The sequence below is a fragment of the Canis lupus genome, chromosome 27 (assembly GCF_048164855.1).
Source record: "Canis lupus baileyi chromosome 27, mCanLup2.hap1, whole genome shotgun sequence".
Taxonomy (NCBI): Eukaryota; Metazoa; Chordata; class Mammalia; order Carnivora; family Canidae; genus Canis; species Canis lupus.
The window spans coordinates 20406602-20420185 of NC_132864.1; the positions used below are offsets into that span (position 1 = coordinate 20406602).

A 13584-nucleotide genomic window follows, 5' to 3' on the forward strand; every position below is an offset into this window, starting at 1 on the left:
TTTAAAATGAGAAATTTCATGTTATGTGAATTTTACCATAATTTACCATTTTGGAAAAGCTGTGCTTTGGTGAGCCCAGAACTTAGCACAGTACCTAGCCCTCAGCAGGTGTATGAAGAATGCTGGTCTGTGCTATCATTGGTGCTAGACCCCTACCAGCCTCTTGGCTACCATTCTGTGGTTCTTTCTACACCATCCTGTGGCTTTCACCAAGAAAATTCCCTCAAGTTTGATCTACTACTTTCTTTGAAGATCAGCAATGAAATTTCAGGGTCACTAGGATACCACCACTAGAATGCCTTGCTTTGGCATTCAAGATCTCTTGCTTCACAAGGTGCACACCTGGCAGGTATGTCACACCTGGCCATCATCTCCAGCTATGTGCTCAGAGCCACACAGAGTGGACATTTAACAGATACCACACTGGTTACTTGTTGACTGAACACCAAACGTATATCAGCAGCTTCTCCAATAAGCCTTACCTCCTCAGTAGACCAGAGGCTTTATTTACCTGAGATGCTACCCTAAAATTTGCTGGTTAGGTTGTAATGCCTTGAAATCGTTTATTTGATTTTATAATGCTCACTCCTATTTCCTCAAAGCACCTTGGGATGCATTTTGGTGTTTGAAATGAAAGCAAACACCTGATTTGTTTTGAGAATTTCATGGGGGATCCTACTGAAAACTGGAGACACTCTAGCACATCCCAGATGAGGAAAGCATGTTTCTGCTCAGAGCTGATGAGTTGGGCTTGCTCTTCTTCCTGATTATCAGAGAGGCCTTCTTCTTTTCCATGTCTGTGTGAGGATACTTGTTCTTCATCCTCTGTCCCCTGATCCATCCTCTGCCCTTCTCCTAACTTATCTGGGTCCCAGGAGGGGGCTGACCTCTATGGCTATCAATAGGCTCCATGTCCTCTGGCTTCGAATTGGGTTTGGCACAAAGGAGATGCAAAGGAGGAAAGAGAGGGGGATCTATGCCATCCCAGTGCTGTGGTCTGGAGAGGTCTGCATTCCTCTCTGGGCACAGCTTCTGCTGAGAGCTTCCCACCTCATTCTATGGCCCAAAGGGCTTCAGTAACATGCTCCTTCCCCCTGCTCCATCAGTCCTGTGGTGGCCATCACCTTCTCCTCCTCCTTGCTGGTTCCTGGATGCTTCACTCTCCCTTGTCAGTATCTTAAACTGTATCCATAAATAACACTTTCATTACATTATCTTGGAGTCAAAGTAGCACAGTTATAGGTGTCTTCTGTGTTCTGCTTGGACCCTGGCTGACAAACCTTCACCTCCACTGCATCTTGGATCTAGGGATAAGGACTATCAGCAGTGACCCCAATGGTCAAGGGAGTAGCATGTCTACATCAGATGATCCTCAGGCGATCCTCATTGTCATGAACAAACATATGGAGCACCCAACAGGCACCAGATATTTAATGGTCCTGATAACCCAATGAAGTGGAGTTACCCTCACGTTTACAGAAGAGGAAACAGAGGTTTAAAAAGAGATAAAATAGCCTGCCCCAGGTCACAGGATGAATAAGTAGCAGTGGCTGGATTCGAATCTGGCTTGGAAGGGCTCCAGAATCCTGCCTCCTGCTGTCACTTCATATCCAGAGGTGTCTCGTGCATCCAAGAGCTGATGTCAGGGCAAGTCAGACCCCAGTGCCTGGGAGAAAAGCCTGCTGTCTCCAAGAAGGATGTCAAGTGCTCAGTTTTGGATCACCTTCTGGAGCTGAAATGCATTCAAAACCACACCAGAACTATAAAGCCCAGCAATGGAATAGGGGACTCAGGAAGATATTCCAGGGACAAACCTCAAGCTCATTTCTGAATTCCTCAAGAGGCCCGGAGCCTGTTCTGCTGCTGACAGAGAGAAGTGTCGCCTGCTCACTGCTCAATGCCCCTGATGTAATGAGCGCCGCAGAAGAGAGCTCGATTGGGATGCTAAACAGCCGTAAATGACATTGTCACCAGCCTTCATAAAGCACAGTGACTCACAGCCCTAATTAAAATGCTGAGAGAAAAATGTAAAGAAAGGCTGCCATGGAAAACAGTGACATTCTGCTAAACTGCAGGATTATTTCTTCCAGGAAAAGCAGCGCTCATGAGTGTGTGTCTCTCTGTGTGTGGGGAGGGGGACGGAGATGAGGAGGCTGAATGTTATTCTCGTAAGAAACTTGGGAAAATTTAACACGGAGGAAAGCCTAAAGCTATTCTTGCCACCCAACTTCTTATTATGAGATATTTAAGCACAGAGAATTGAAAAGAATAGTACAATACCAACTATAAACTTCCAACTTACCATTGGTCCTATTTGCCCTGTCTGTCTGTATATCCATCTATCCATCCATCTCTCTCTGACTTCACCTATCTATGCTACTATCTATCATCTGTCTGCAGCTCTCTTTTGCTGAACCATTTGAAAATAAGTTGCCAATGTCATGATGCTCCAGCCCTAAATTCTTAAACATGCATATCTTAGAATAAAGACAGTCTCCCAGGGATCCCTGTGTGGCTCAGCAGTTAAGCATCTGCCTTCGGCCCAGGGCATGATCCTGGAGTCCCAGGATTGAGTCCAACATCAGGCTCCCTGCATGGAGCCTGCTTCTCCCTCTGCCTGTGTCTCTGCCTCTCTCTCTGTGTGTCTCTCACGAATAAATAAATAAAATCTTTAAAAAAAAAAAAAGACAGTCTCCCACAAAATCCACAGTATCATTATTACACCGAAGAAAATTAACTATCCTTATAAAATGTCCCAAAATATTCAGTTAAGGTTGTGTGTTAAACAATGGCAATCGAGGTAGTAAATCTAATCCCTACTGCTCAGGAGAGAGAAGCCAATCTGCCACATGGAAAGAGGCTGTCAAGAGGTTCTTGAGCGGGAAGATTTTTGGCTTCATGGGGCTGGTTCTCGTCATCAGAGTCTCAAGATGAAGTGCACAGGGCACAATGCTTGGCTTAGACATCAGTTTGCAACCAGACAAAAAAGCTTGTCTGTTTATACTACATTGTTTTGGAAAAGAGCCCCTCCTCAAAACAAAATCTCCACACGAGTTCAACCCATGTAATCACCCATTTTAACCACAAAATGTGGCTTCCAGTGACTTTGTGTTATTTCTGAAATGCAAATGATCCCTTAAAAGCCCAATGAGCTGTCATTCAGGAAAGTCAGAAAGAAATATATAATTTTGGAAGGCAAGTCTTGAAGGAGGTACCCTCCAAGAAATCCTGTGCATTGAAGACAGCAGTTAAGGAAACATTTACTACACGTAGGAGTTTTGCATCCTTGTTAAAAAATAATCAAACCCAATAAACATATCAACCCAAAACATCCATCCTGTCTCATTATTTTATACCCTGCCTGGTGAGAAATAAAAGGATTTTATTTCAGTGACTACGGTGATACCAGGAAAGAAATGACAAATGAAGGTTTTTCCAGCTAAGACTTATCTTAATAAACTAGCACATAGATGTTATTGACTCTTTTCATTACCTGCATTCTGGTTACATGAACATAATTATTTTTCATTTTCCTTATTGGATATTGAATATTCAGAGCCACGAGAGTGCCTTAAAATCCAAAGGAAAAAAACATGCCCAAAATATGTCACTTGCTATCGAGTAGTATTTAGATTTATCCCTCTGGGTTCCATTTTTATGCCTAAAATTCTTGTAATGAAATATAGCACAGTGAGATCCATATGCCTATTTTAATGACCAAGTAGGATGGACTGCCCATATTATGTATCCCATTGCATTCTAGTTGTTGACAAGTTGGTCTTTTTCTTGGACACCCAAGCTACTCAAAGGTAGGGATAGTGTCGTCTGCTTCTTTATGCCCCAGCTTCTCCCATGGGTTCTGGAACAGGGCTGGGGCTCGTTAGATAGATGAAGAAGCAGCTGCCCAGACTCTCATCTGTGACAAGAAATCGTCTAGCTGAGAAGCACTAGCTGCTCGTCTGCAGCATCTGAAAGTTGCCACTCTCCCTTCTTCATTTCAACCTGTAAACAGGTTCCAGATAGGCCCACCATTCAGGTCCCCACAGTAGCCAATTTAGCTGCTAGGTTTGAATAAGGAAGGGATTCCTGAGTATTATTTAACGCCAGTGAGCCAAGTTTCCCAGCAGAAGCAAAGACACTTTTCAGGACACCATTGTGATAATCTGTGGGATTTCTTTTAAGGTGCCTTTAGAGCAAGACTCCTAAAGCATCTCAAATGGCCAGAAAGAAGACCTATATTTCCTGGGAACCCCAACTGAGAAGAGGTGATCTTGTGAGGGTAGGGGACAGAATATGGAAAATCAGCCCGTCTGGAAACAAGAACTTCACCCCTGCAGATGGCCCCTGTTTCCAGGGCTAACAGAGCAGGCTTTCTCCGGGGAATGTCAGCAGAAATCACGAATGCCACTGATGGACAAGAATTGGGCAAATGCTTGTCTCCGGCAAGCCACAGAATGTTAAAGTAGAAAAGGTCTTTCAGGGGTTGTAAATGGAAAATATATTCAAGGGCCAGGCAAGCGACATAAACAATATTTAATGGTGGGGTTTGGGACTTAACGGTTAAAAAAAAAAAAAAGAATAAAAAAGAAAACCAGACCAAGATGCAAACCCTGTACCAGCCCCAGCCAGACAGAACGTATCTGCAGGTTTCCAAATGGAGCTGCCTTTGAATCCTAACGATCATTTCACAGATGAAAAAATTGGGGCCGGGGGATGGGAACAGGCATGGTCCACATCAGCTGGCTAACTGGAAGTGGGGGGATGTCTTTTTTTGTTTTTTTTTTTTTTGCATTTCTTTGCTTTGTACTGATCATGAGCATGAGCCTGATGCTCTCCCCATTCCAGAGTTTCACACATACTATCTCACGCTGCATCCCCCTACCAGCCCCATGCAGTAGCTATAATCCCCATTTTATGGATAATGATACCTGAGGTTTGGAGAGGTTAACTCACTCACCCCGAGTCACGGAATCCACAAGTGCTAGGGCCTGGTGTCAGATGCTTCCCCAGATGACATCCTCTCGTGATTCTCAGTGTGGTGCTCTGCCTTTCAACCTGGCTGCAGTTGACCCAGTTTGGCACTGGAGACCCCGTCACTGAGGAGATGCTACAAATCAGCAGGCTCCCGGCACCGACGCCGCCTCCTCCGAGAAGCCCTGCACTGATGCCCCCAATCATCCATCCTGGGTACTGCTGCCGCATTTTACCGCTACCTGTCCCACCCAACCATCACACTTGGTACACGGTTTGTTTGGTACCCACTGCCTGGCCGGACTGCAGGCTTCATCGGAGCAGGTCTTACACTACCCTAATCTGGGTGTCTGCCCTTGGGGTCCGGCCCTGAGCCTGCCATTTGACACTCATCATCACACATTTGACAAATGTGCTGACGTCTGCCGCAGAGCCACCCGTAACTGCTGCTCATCATCGGCTTATCGTCACTGAATATGCCTCTGCCGTGATCCATGCCTGCTGCACCCTGCACTGGGGACTTAGGGGCATTCTCTGTTGATAGATCATTTTTATTTAACAGATTCCAGTAGACTCAATTTTCCTGCATTACTGGTGCTGCTCAGAGGTACAAGCATGTGAGTGACATAAACATGTCGGACTTGCAAAGGTTGGGTTGGGAGGGCTGACTCAGCTGTCGAAGAGCTCAAATCAATGGTTCTGGTGAAGTTAATGGTAGTTATACAGGGTTTATTAGCATCTGTGATTACTTGGTTCCTAGAGTTTCATCCAATAGACCACTTTTAAATGAAATTCGCTCTCAAAGGATAGATAGATCAGCCACGGGGGCTAACATCCAACATTAGATGGGGACACAGGGCTGATGCTTAGCAAGGTCAAAGTGGAAGAAATTCTGCTCAGTCTCTCCTGAACAATCTGACAACAACTGGGAGAGGCGGGGAGGGAGGGAGAGAAAGAGAGAGAGAGAGAGGAAGAGTAAGAGAGAGGTAATTAAGTTCCTTTAAGTTCGGAATCTACGAGGCTTCTCTATCTTGGACTAAACATGATGTTATCATAGTGGAGCACTGGACAAAGATTCAAGGCACTGAGGTTCTATCCCAGCTTTGTCAATACAGTGCTGTGTGACTTTCAGCAAATCACATAACTTTTCTGAATTCGGTTTCTCTATCTGTCAAATGAGGGTGATGGACGAGAGCTGAGGGCATTGGAATCTGCTGGAGAAGTCTTGTTAAAAATACAGAAACTTCAGGTCTCCCTTGAAAACACTGACTTGTTAGATCTGGGATGATATCTGGCATCTCTGCTTTTAAGCAGCATCTTGATAGATTCTGATGGTGATAGTGCACTGGGCAGCTGTTTGGCATCTGCTGGATTAGATAATGTCTAAATGCTATCATGTATGAGAATGAGAAAAATGGTCATGTCTCCAGTCATTGCAGCCACAGTATGGTTAAACACACAAACCCACACTGGCCTGTGGTGGGAAGCATGCCCCTTTGTTCAAACAGGCCAGGTGAAAATTGGTCCTAAAATGCCAAATTAAACTTCTGCACATTCCAGTTTCTAATAGGAGAAGGCCCTCAGTTGTAATGTGCACAGATTGTTGTCAGTGGTTCTCAACCACATTCCAAAGCTCAGAGCCACAGAAACTGAATGATGGGCAGTATACGGAGTCTTGTCCTAAGACGCTCTAAAACATACACCGGAGAAGGCAGCACAGCCAGACCTGTGTGTGCTCACAATACCCAGGTGAACTGACCCGCAGGTCCTCTATGTCCCAGGAAACTGGCATTCCCATCAGTAGGAAAGTTTTGGGACAACTGTCCAGTTGGTACCTTGGACAGCGTCTTGAGACTCAAAAGCAGAGACCCTCAGGGAGCACACTACCCCACCACACCATTCCAAGCCTCTCATCTTTTCCGGCAAGCTCCTTTTCTGTGGATGACAGCCTCCCAGACAGCTTGCTTTGACCATGTGGGGAAAATAAAGAAGAGGCAGGAAAATCACAGGGAAGACCGGTCTGGAAACCACATCGACGCTACTAGCCCCAAATGGTGCACAGGAGACTTCCTTCTGGGGTTCCTTCCTTCTCCTACAGCCACCAATCTTGGCACAGACCTATGGTTTCCAGACTATCTTTCACATACATTATGAAGAAAATCTTCAAAACAACCCTGGGGGAGTTATGTTCTCATTTTGCGGATAATGAAACTAAAGCTGAGAGGTTAAGTGGCATGGCCTCAAGCAAAGATCCTTACCAGATCTCTCTACTGTGTTGCTTGCTCTTTCCCTACGTGGTCAAAGACTTTGGGAAAATGACAATTTCTGGAGACACAGTCCTGCCCCTGACCACTGGGGTGGCCTCTGGCTGAGCAGATGTATCAGGAAATGAGGTTGTGGGTGCTAAGGCAGGAGCATGTACTTGTTAGACTGCTTTGGTGTCCAGATGTGGGCAAAACCCCTTCAAGTTAAAAAATCCAAAAGCCGGGACTTTGGTCACCAGTTGTCCCACTTACCAACTAGGTGACTATGGGCAGGTTTCTTGGCTTAACCTGCCTCAGTTTCCATATCTGCAAAATGGGATTCGGATCGCTGCACTGGTGACCTGGGGGGGAGTTTTGGGGAGTATTCTTGGCGTATTCCAGGGGTATCTTGTATGTGACTGGGCCTTGAAGATGGCACAAAGCTGTGTACTCTTTCAGGGGCTTCTGGAACCTGGATTGGTCGTAAGGATTGGGGTGGTGGCAGTGGAAGTGTTGGGGGCAGAATGCCTCTCCTAGGATTCTTGCCAAGGCTTTTCCAGTCCATCTGCTGAGATGCCCAGGGGCAGAGAAGAATGGACGCCACTCTGCTAGGGGGCACAAAAGGCCCCTTCCCTGTTTTAAGTTCAAAATAACGATGGGGAAAATCAGTGCTCCCTTGGGTCTGTGAACGAGCAACATTTGCCCCAACATCAATTAGAGAAAGGGGTAGAAGAAGAAAGGGGTAGAAGGAGAAAATCCCCCTCATTTCTCTGGTTGACTGGACTGAGGGGCTATTTCCTTCTTGCTCTCTGCCAAGATCCCAGTCCCTTGGAGGCCAGACTGTGTGCCCTGGGCTGTCTCACCAGCACCACATCTCTGCTAAGGGACCCTCCTGGGGGTGCTCCCTCTCCTGCCCCTTGTACATTTTTCAGGGGTCTCCACCAAGGGTTTGAACTAAACTATGGGATTAGAGAGGGTCTCATCTGCGAGGACGAACCCTATGCATCTTTTCCTGGGCTACTGGGTTGCACTAGAGGAAGTGCAACGGACTACAGCCTGGGGACCTTGAGGGATTCCCCAGTTCCAGTGGCAGGAAACATCTGACCCTAGAGCCTCCCGGATGCGGTCCAGGGGCGTTATAATAATAAAATGTCAGCCACACTCTCTGTACACTGAGCACCTGCCCTACACTTTGATGATTTTAATGTGCTCACAACAGTCCACGGGAAAGAAATCGTTTTTCCCATTTTACAGGCAAGAGAACTGAGGCCACACACCCCGTGAAGCGTGAATCTAGGATTAGAACCCAAGGGGTCACTCGAAGCTCCCTGCCCTCGCTCTACAGCCCTGTCAGCGCGGGCCTCTCGTCTGCGGGCGCCCACCCCAGGCAGCGCGGTCTCCAGCCCGCGGGGAGCCGGAGCGGGAGGCGCTCGGGCCGCGGTGCCCCTGGGGTGCAGGCGGGGGCTCCCGGTGTCTGGGGCGCAGTCCGGGCAGCCCTATCCGGGGCCTCGGGCCCGGGGGTCCTTCGGGGGGCCCGGGGAGCTGGATCTCACGGGGCCCTGCCCTGACCCCTGGTCACCTGGCAGCAAAGCCCTGGCGCGCAGCGCACCGCCGGCCGCCAAATCCCGGCGCAGCGCGCCCTGCTCGGGTCGGGCGGACGCGCCGGGAGCCCTGGAGCCTCTCGGGGCGGGAGGCACAACTTTCCCGGGTCTGGCAGCCGCGCTCTTACGGCCCCAGCCGCCCGGCCCGAAGGAGCGAGAGGTGCGGGCGGCCGCGCCGCGACCGCGGGAGCGCCACGAGGATGCTCGCGAAGTTGGGAGCCAGGAGGAGCCGCGCTTCCCCGGGGCAGAGCCCCCGGCCTCGGGCGCCCGCGGGGGCGGCTCGCGAGGCCCGGGGCGCGTCGTGGCCGCGGGCGCGCAGGAAAGCCTGGAGTTGAGGCCGGGCAGGTGCGGCTCCGCTCGGGGGCGGGCGGACCCCGCCGCAGGCTGCCAGCGGGGCCGAGGGTCCGCGTGACCGCGGGCGCGCAGCCGGGAGCCGAGCGCGCAGCCCGACAGCGACGCGGGTCCCTGCAAAGTTGGAGCGCGGCGGGCGCGGCCACCCGGCCCGGAGCCCCCAGCCCGGGGCCGCCGCGGCGGAGAACCGGGTCGCTCGAAGCAAGTTGGGGCGCGCGGCGAGCCCAGCGCCGCCGGTGCGCACCCGGGGCCGGCGCGGGAGCGGGGAGCCCGGGGCGCGGGGGGGGGCGGGCCGGCGGGGCCGAGAACTCACCTGCCCCAGTCCGGCGGCGCCGAGCCTGCCGCCTCGCGCTGCGCACCCGCCCGCCGGTCCGCTGCCGGCCCGCCTCCGCCTCCGCCTCCGCCTCCGCCTCCGCCTCCGCCTCCTCCCGGGTGCCCGCGGCCGCCGCGCTCCCGCTCCCGCTCCGGCTCCGGCTCCGGCTCCGGCTCCGGCTCCCGCTCCCGCTCCCGCTCCCGGGGCCCGGGCCCGCCGCCCCGCGCGGCTGCAGGGCGCCGGGCGCACCGCTCACCTCCGAGAGGAGCCGCGCGAGTCCCTCCCCTTCCCCGCCGCTTTGTGCCTCCCGGATCCCTCCCTCCCCGCCCCCTCTCGCCGCGCCCCCGCCCTCCGAGCCCCTCCCCTCCCTCCGCCCCGCCGGTCCCCAGTTCGGGACAGGCTGGGGCTTCCCCGCGCCCCCCGCTCACCCGCGGCGCCGGCCCCCGCGCCCCGGCCGCCCTCCGAGCTGCAGCCCAGGGCCCGGCGCGACGCGGCTCCCGCCCGGCGGCTGCAAACGCGGCAGAAACTGTAGGGACCGAGCCGCGAGCTCCGCGAGGGTCGCGAGGGGGAATTTATTTCTTAATGTCCCTCCTTTATCCTATCGTCGCTGAAACGAATTAGCGGTGACGTCCAACCCGGCTGGTTTATGGGTGTGGGGAGGGAGACGTCGCAACCCTCATTAAAAGAGCCACTCTGGGCTCCGAAGCATACATCTTTTATATAACCTAATTTCCATTTTTTTTTTCCTATCAGGAAACACACACACACACACACACACACACCCCACGACAGTTTCTGGGAGCCTGGAGGGGGCTGACGGTAGTGGCCACAGGGCCGCTCTCTGGGCAGAGGAGGCCCCATGGGAGGCAGGGATGGTTCTTTCTGTCTCTACATCAGTGTTGGGATGCGATTCCTTAACGGGACAGTGGGCCCCACAGCCCCCCACGCTGGGCAGGGATAGAACCCCCTGGGGGGCCCTCAGGAGGTTGCAGCCAGGTGTGCTGGCCCTGGCTCTTGGGTGGGCAGACTGGGAGACGGGCAGCCAGTTCTGGAAATGTTGCCTTATTCTGGTCTTCCCTGGAGCAGCACTTAGGCCTGGCAGCTGCTGAGGGCCTGGCTCACCTGTGGCCCCATCCTGCAGGTGGGGAGAGGCCTGGGGCTGGGCTGGGGGGGGGGGGGTGGCGGGAGGAGAAGACAGAGATCCAAGCTTTCCTTCCTTTCTTAGGGGCTCTAACATATGGGTAACCATATAAACCCATCTCAAAAGCTGTCTTTTCCTGGGCAGATTGCAAAGGATTTTGCATTTCACTGTTACTGCTGCTCACACACACTTGGGCAAATGGGAAAATCAAGGAAAGAGAGAGACTTCACACACACACACACACACACACACGCACACACACACTGAGCACCTGGTTGCAGGTTGGCTTGATCTGATTTCCACCTCAGCCTTGTGGAGGGAAACAAGCCTGTTCAGCTTCTGAGTTGTACAGAGAAGAGGCAAAGAGGAACCCCCCCCGCCCCCCTACAGCCCCTTTGTCACTAATAAGTGCTTTTCAGATCATCTTGCACATCAGGCATGGGAGAAGGGGGTGTGACTTTGGGGGCAGGAAGAGAGGTGTGGGGGGATGAGGATGGGAGGAGGGAGTAAAGAGTAAGCTGGCAGGAGCATGGAACTCTGTGTTTTGTTTTGTTTTGTTTTGTTTTGTTTTGTTTTTTTCAGCACACTGGAAGGAAGACACCAGAAATTCCCTCTGGGCCCCAGGGCTCTTCTGCCACTTTCTAACTGTGCTGCACGGGGCAAGTTCCAGAGCCTCAGTTTCCCCAGTGGTGAAATGGGTCTGGGTTCATTGGGAAGATGCCTACGATGGGATGATGCTGGTGAAGCTCTTGGCATAGTGCCCAACATATAGTAAGTGCTCAGTAAACAGTAGCCAGAAAAAATACCAACGTGGAGAATAATAGTGACATAAAGGTTGGATGGGGCATCCAGGGGCTGAGTCCTTGTAGCTTCCCTCGTCTGAACCATTTCAAAGTTGAGCACTGGGTTTCAGTGGTGTCAGACTCAGAATGCTGCTCCCCTCAATTACCATGGCAACTGGGGAAAAGCAGGAAGCCCGGGGAAGGGAAGCCACTTTTCTACTGGGCTGGCCGTTCACCTGCTCAAAACAGCTACCTCGCCTGCCTGTGTGCGTGCTGGGACCAGAATAGGCCTAAGGCGGGGCCCCTCCTCTCCTGGAGCACCTGCTGTTCTGATCTTGGGAGAAGGGTGGTTGGTAGGGAAGAGGCAGCCACAAGATGGTGGGGTCAGGGCCAAGGCTGAACTGTGCCTGCAAAAGGCAGAGTTGGCCTGGGTTTGGGAAGAGGAACACAGAAACCCCATTCACCACGTGTCCTGGTGCAGTTGAGGGCAAAGCTTGATAAGTGTAGCTGTCCAGACAGAGATCTGGGGGGATGGGGCCTCTGAGCCTAAAGGAGGAGCTTGTCACCATGAAGGGTCCTGCGTGTGGGTGCAAAAGAGAGAGTAAAAGGAGAAAGAGATAGAGACAGAGACTTCCCTTCTCTAACTCTGCTTGTTTCCATCAGGTTAGGTGACTAGGACAGTACTAATCACAGTAGAAAGAACAATGGCTATGTTGTATTGAGCATTTAATTATTTTGTCAGTCCCAAAGGAGCGTTTTATAGATAACTCATTGAATCCTCAAATCATAAGAGATGACTCTTTTTCTTATTCCCATTGTACAAGGGGGAACGTAGAGGCTCTGAGGGGCAAAGTGACTTGCTCCAGGTCACCCAGTGAATTGGTGATAAAAGCATCTATTAGAACTCAGGTCCTACCGACCCCAAAGTGAGGTCTTCCCTGCCTGCCTGCCTGCCGCTTTGTGGAGAAACAGAGGGACTATGTCAGTGCCGTCTTTCCGGTGCAGAGTGATGGTCCCCCAAAGCTCCTCAGTTGTGGGGCCCTCTCTCCAGAGGCTGCTCGGACAGTTGGACAGTCGGACAGTCAGTCACTCTAGGCTGATCCCAGCAGGACCCCCATGGTGTTCTGGGGCGGGAGATGTTGTAAAGCCACCCTGCTCCCCACCTGCTCTAGGATTCAAGCTGCTGAGACACATCCAGGAGTCAGCTCCCCAGCAATGGTCACTATGAGAACAATTATTCTTGAATCTTCTTTGGGCCCACACCCTCCACTCCTGGGTGGATGGCGGCTGTGTAAAAGCCCTCTCCCAGCCAAAGGGAGGCTGCCTCCTGCACCCCCACCACCACCCTGGGGGGACCCTAACCAGTCCCCACCCAGTGGCTTAGAGGTGGGCCGAGGGGAGCAACAGTGCTCCGGTGGAACCGAGCAGAGGAGGGGGAAGGAGGAGGTTTGCCGATGTGGCTGCCACTGAGGGGGGTAATACATTATCCAGGGCTAATGAAAACATAATTATCTTCTTTTGGCTGCAGAGAGGGGCTAATTTAATAGGCTGCGATCAAAAGGCATCTGTTGAATTCACCCGGCAGCGAAAACACTTGAAGGGCTTAGGGCAGGGAGCGGGGGAAGGCAGCAGAGTGTGGCTGGCCACCCTGCAGCTGTGTCTAGGTGGTGGCTCCCCCAGGGATGGGAACGGGGGTGCTGGGGAGAAGCGGCACAGAGGCAGCAGCTGAGAGGTGTCCTATGCCAGACACTGGGGCTACTTTCTCCATACATGATCTTGAGCTAGTCCTCTGCCTCTCTGAGCCTTAGCTTCCTCATCTGTAAAATGGGATCAATGCTGCCTCCCTCCCATTGACCAGGAAAAATAGATGAGGACTGTGAGAGGGGTTCAGGTGGATTCTAAGTAAGTGTCTCAGGAAAATTTCCCCCTTCTGTGGCTTTGCTGGGCCACTTCTACTCAGCCTTCGGGTCTCAGTGTAGACATCCCCTCTTTGGGGAGAGCCCTGCTCTGAGCTCCCCTAATGCCCTGCCCTTCCCCTTTCTTAAGGCAACACACTTTAGGATATTTAATCGTTTAATGCTGCACCCTTAGGAGCACCACCAGGCAGTGGGGGGTGGGGGGTGGGGTCTGTCTCATCTGTCAACTCAAAATCACTGCTTCTCAAAGCATGTTCCCCGGACCA

General features: G+C 52.0%; 1 protein-coding gene across 3 annotated transcripts in view; it reads right to left on the reverse strand.

Annotated features, from left to right (window-relative positions):
* NOS1 (nitric oxide synthase 1) overlaps nt 1–13584 on the reverse strand; it is a 180049-nt gene that overhangs the window by 103490 nt on the left and 62975 nt on the right. For 2 of the 3 annotated variants that reach the window (XM_072802687.1, XM_072802685.1), the window contains exon 1: nt 9480–9551. The exons of the other annotated variant lie outside the window; for it this stretch is intronic. The gene's annotated coding sequence lies outside the window, so the exon portion shown is untranslated. Of the gene's footprint in view, nt 1–9479; nt 9552–13584 lie in introns of those variants that run through there. 3 annotated transcript variants of the gene reach the window in all.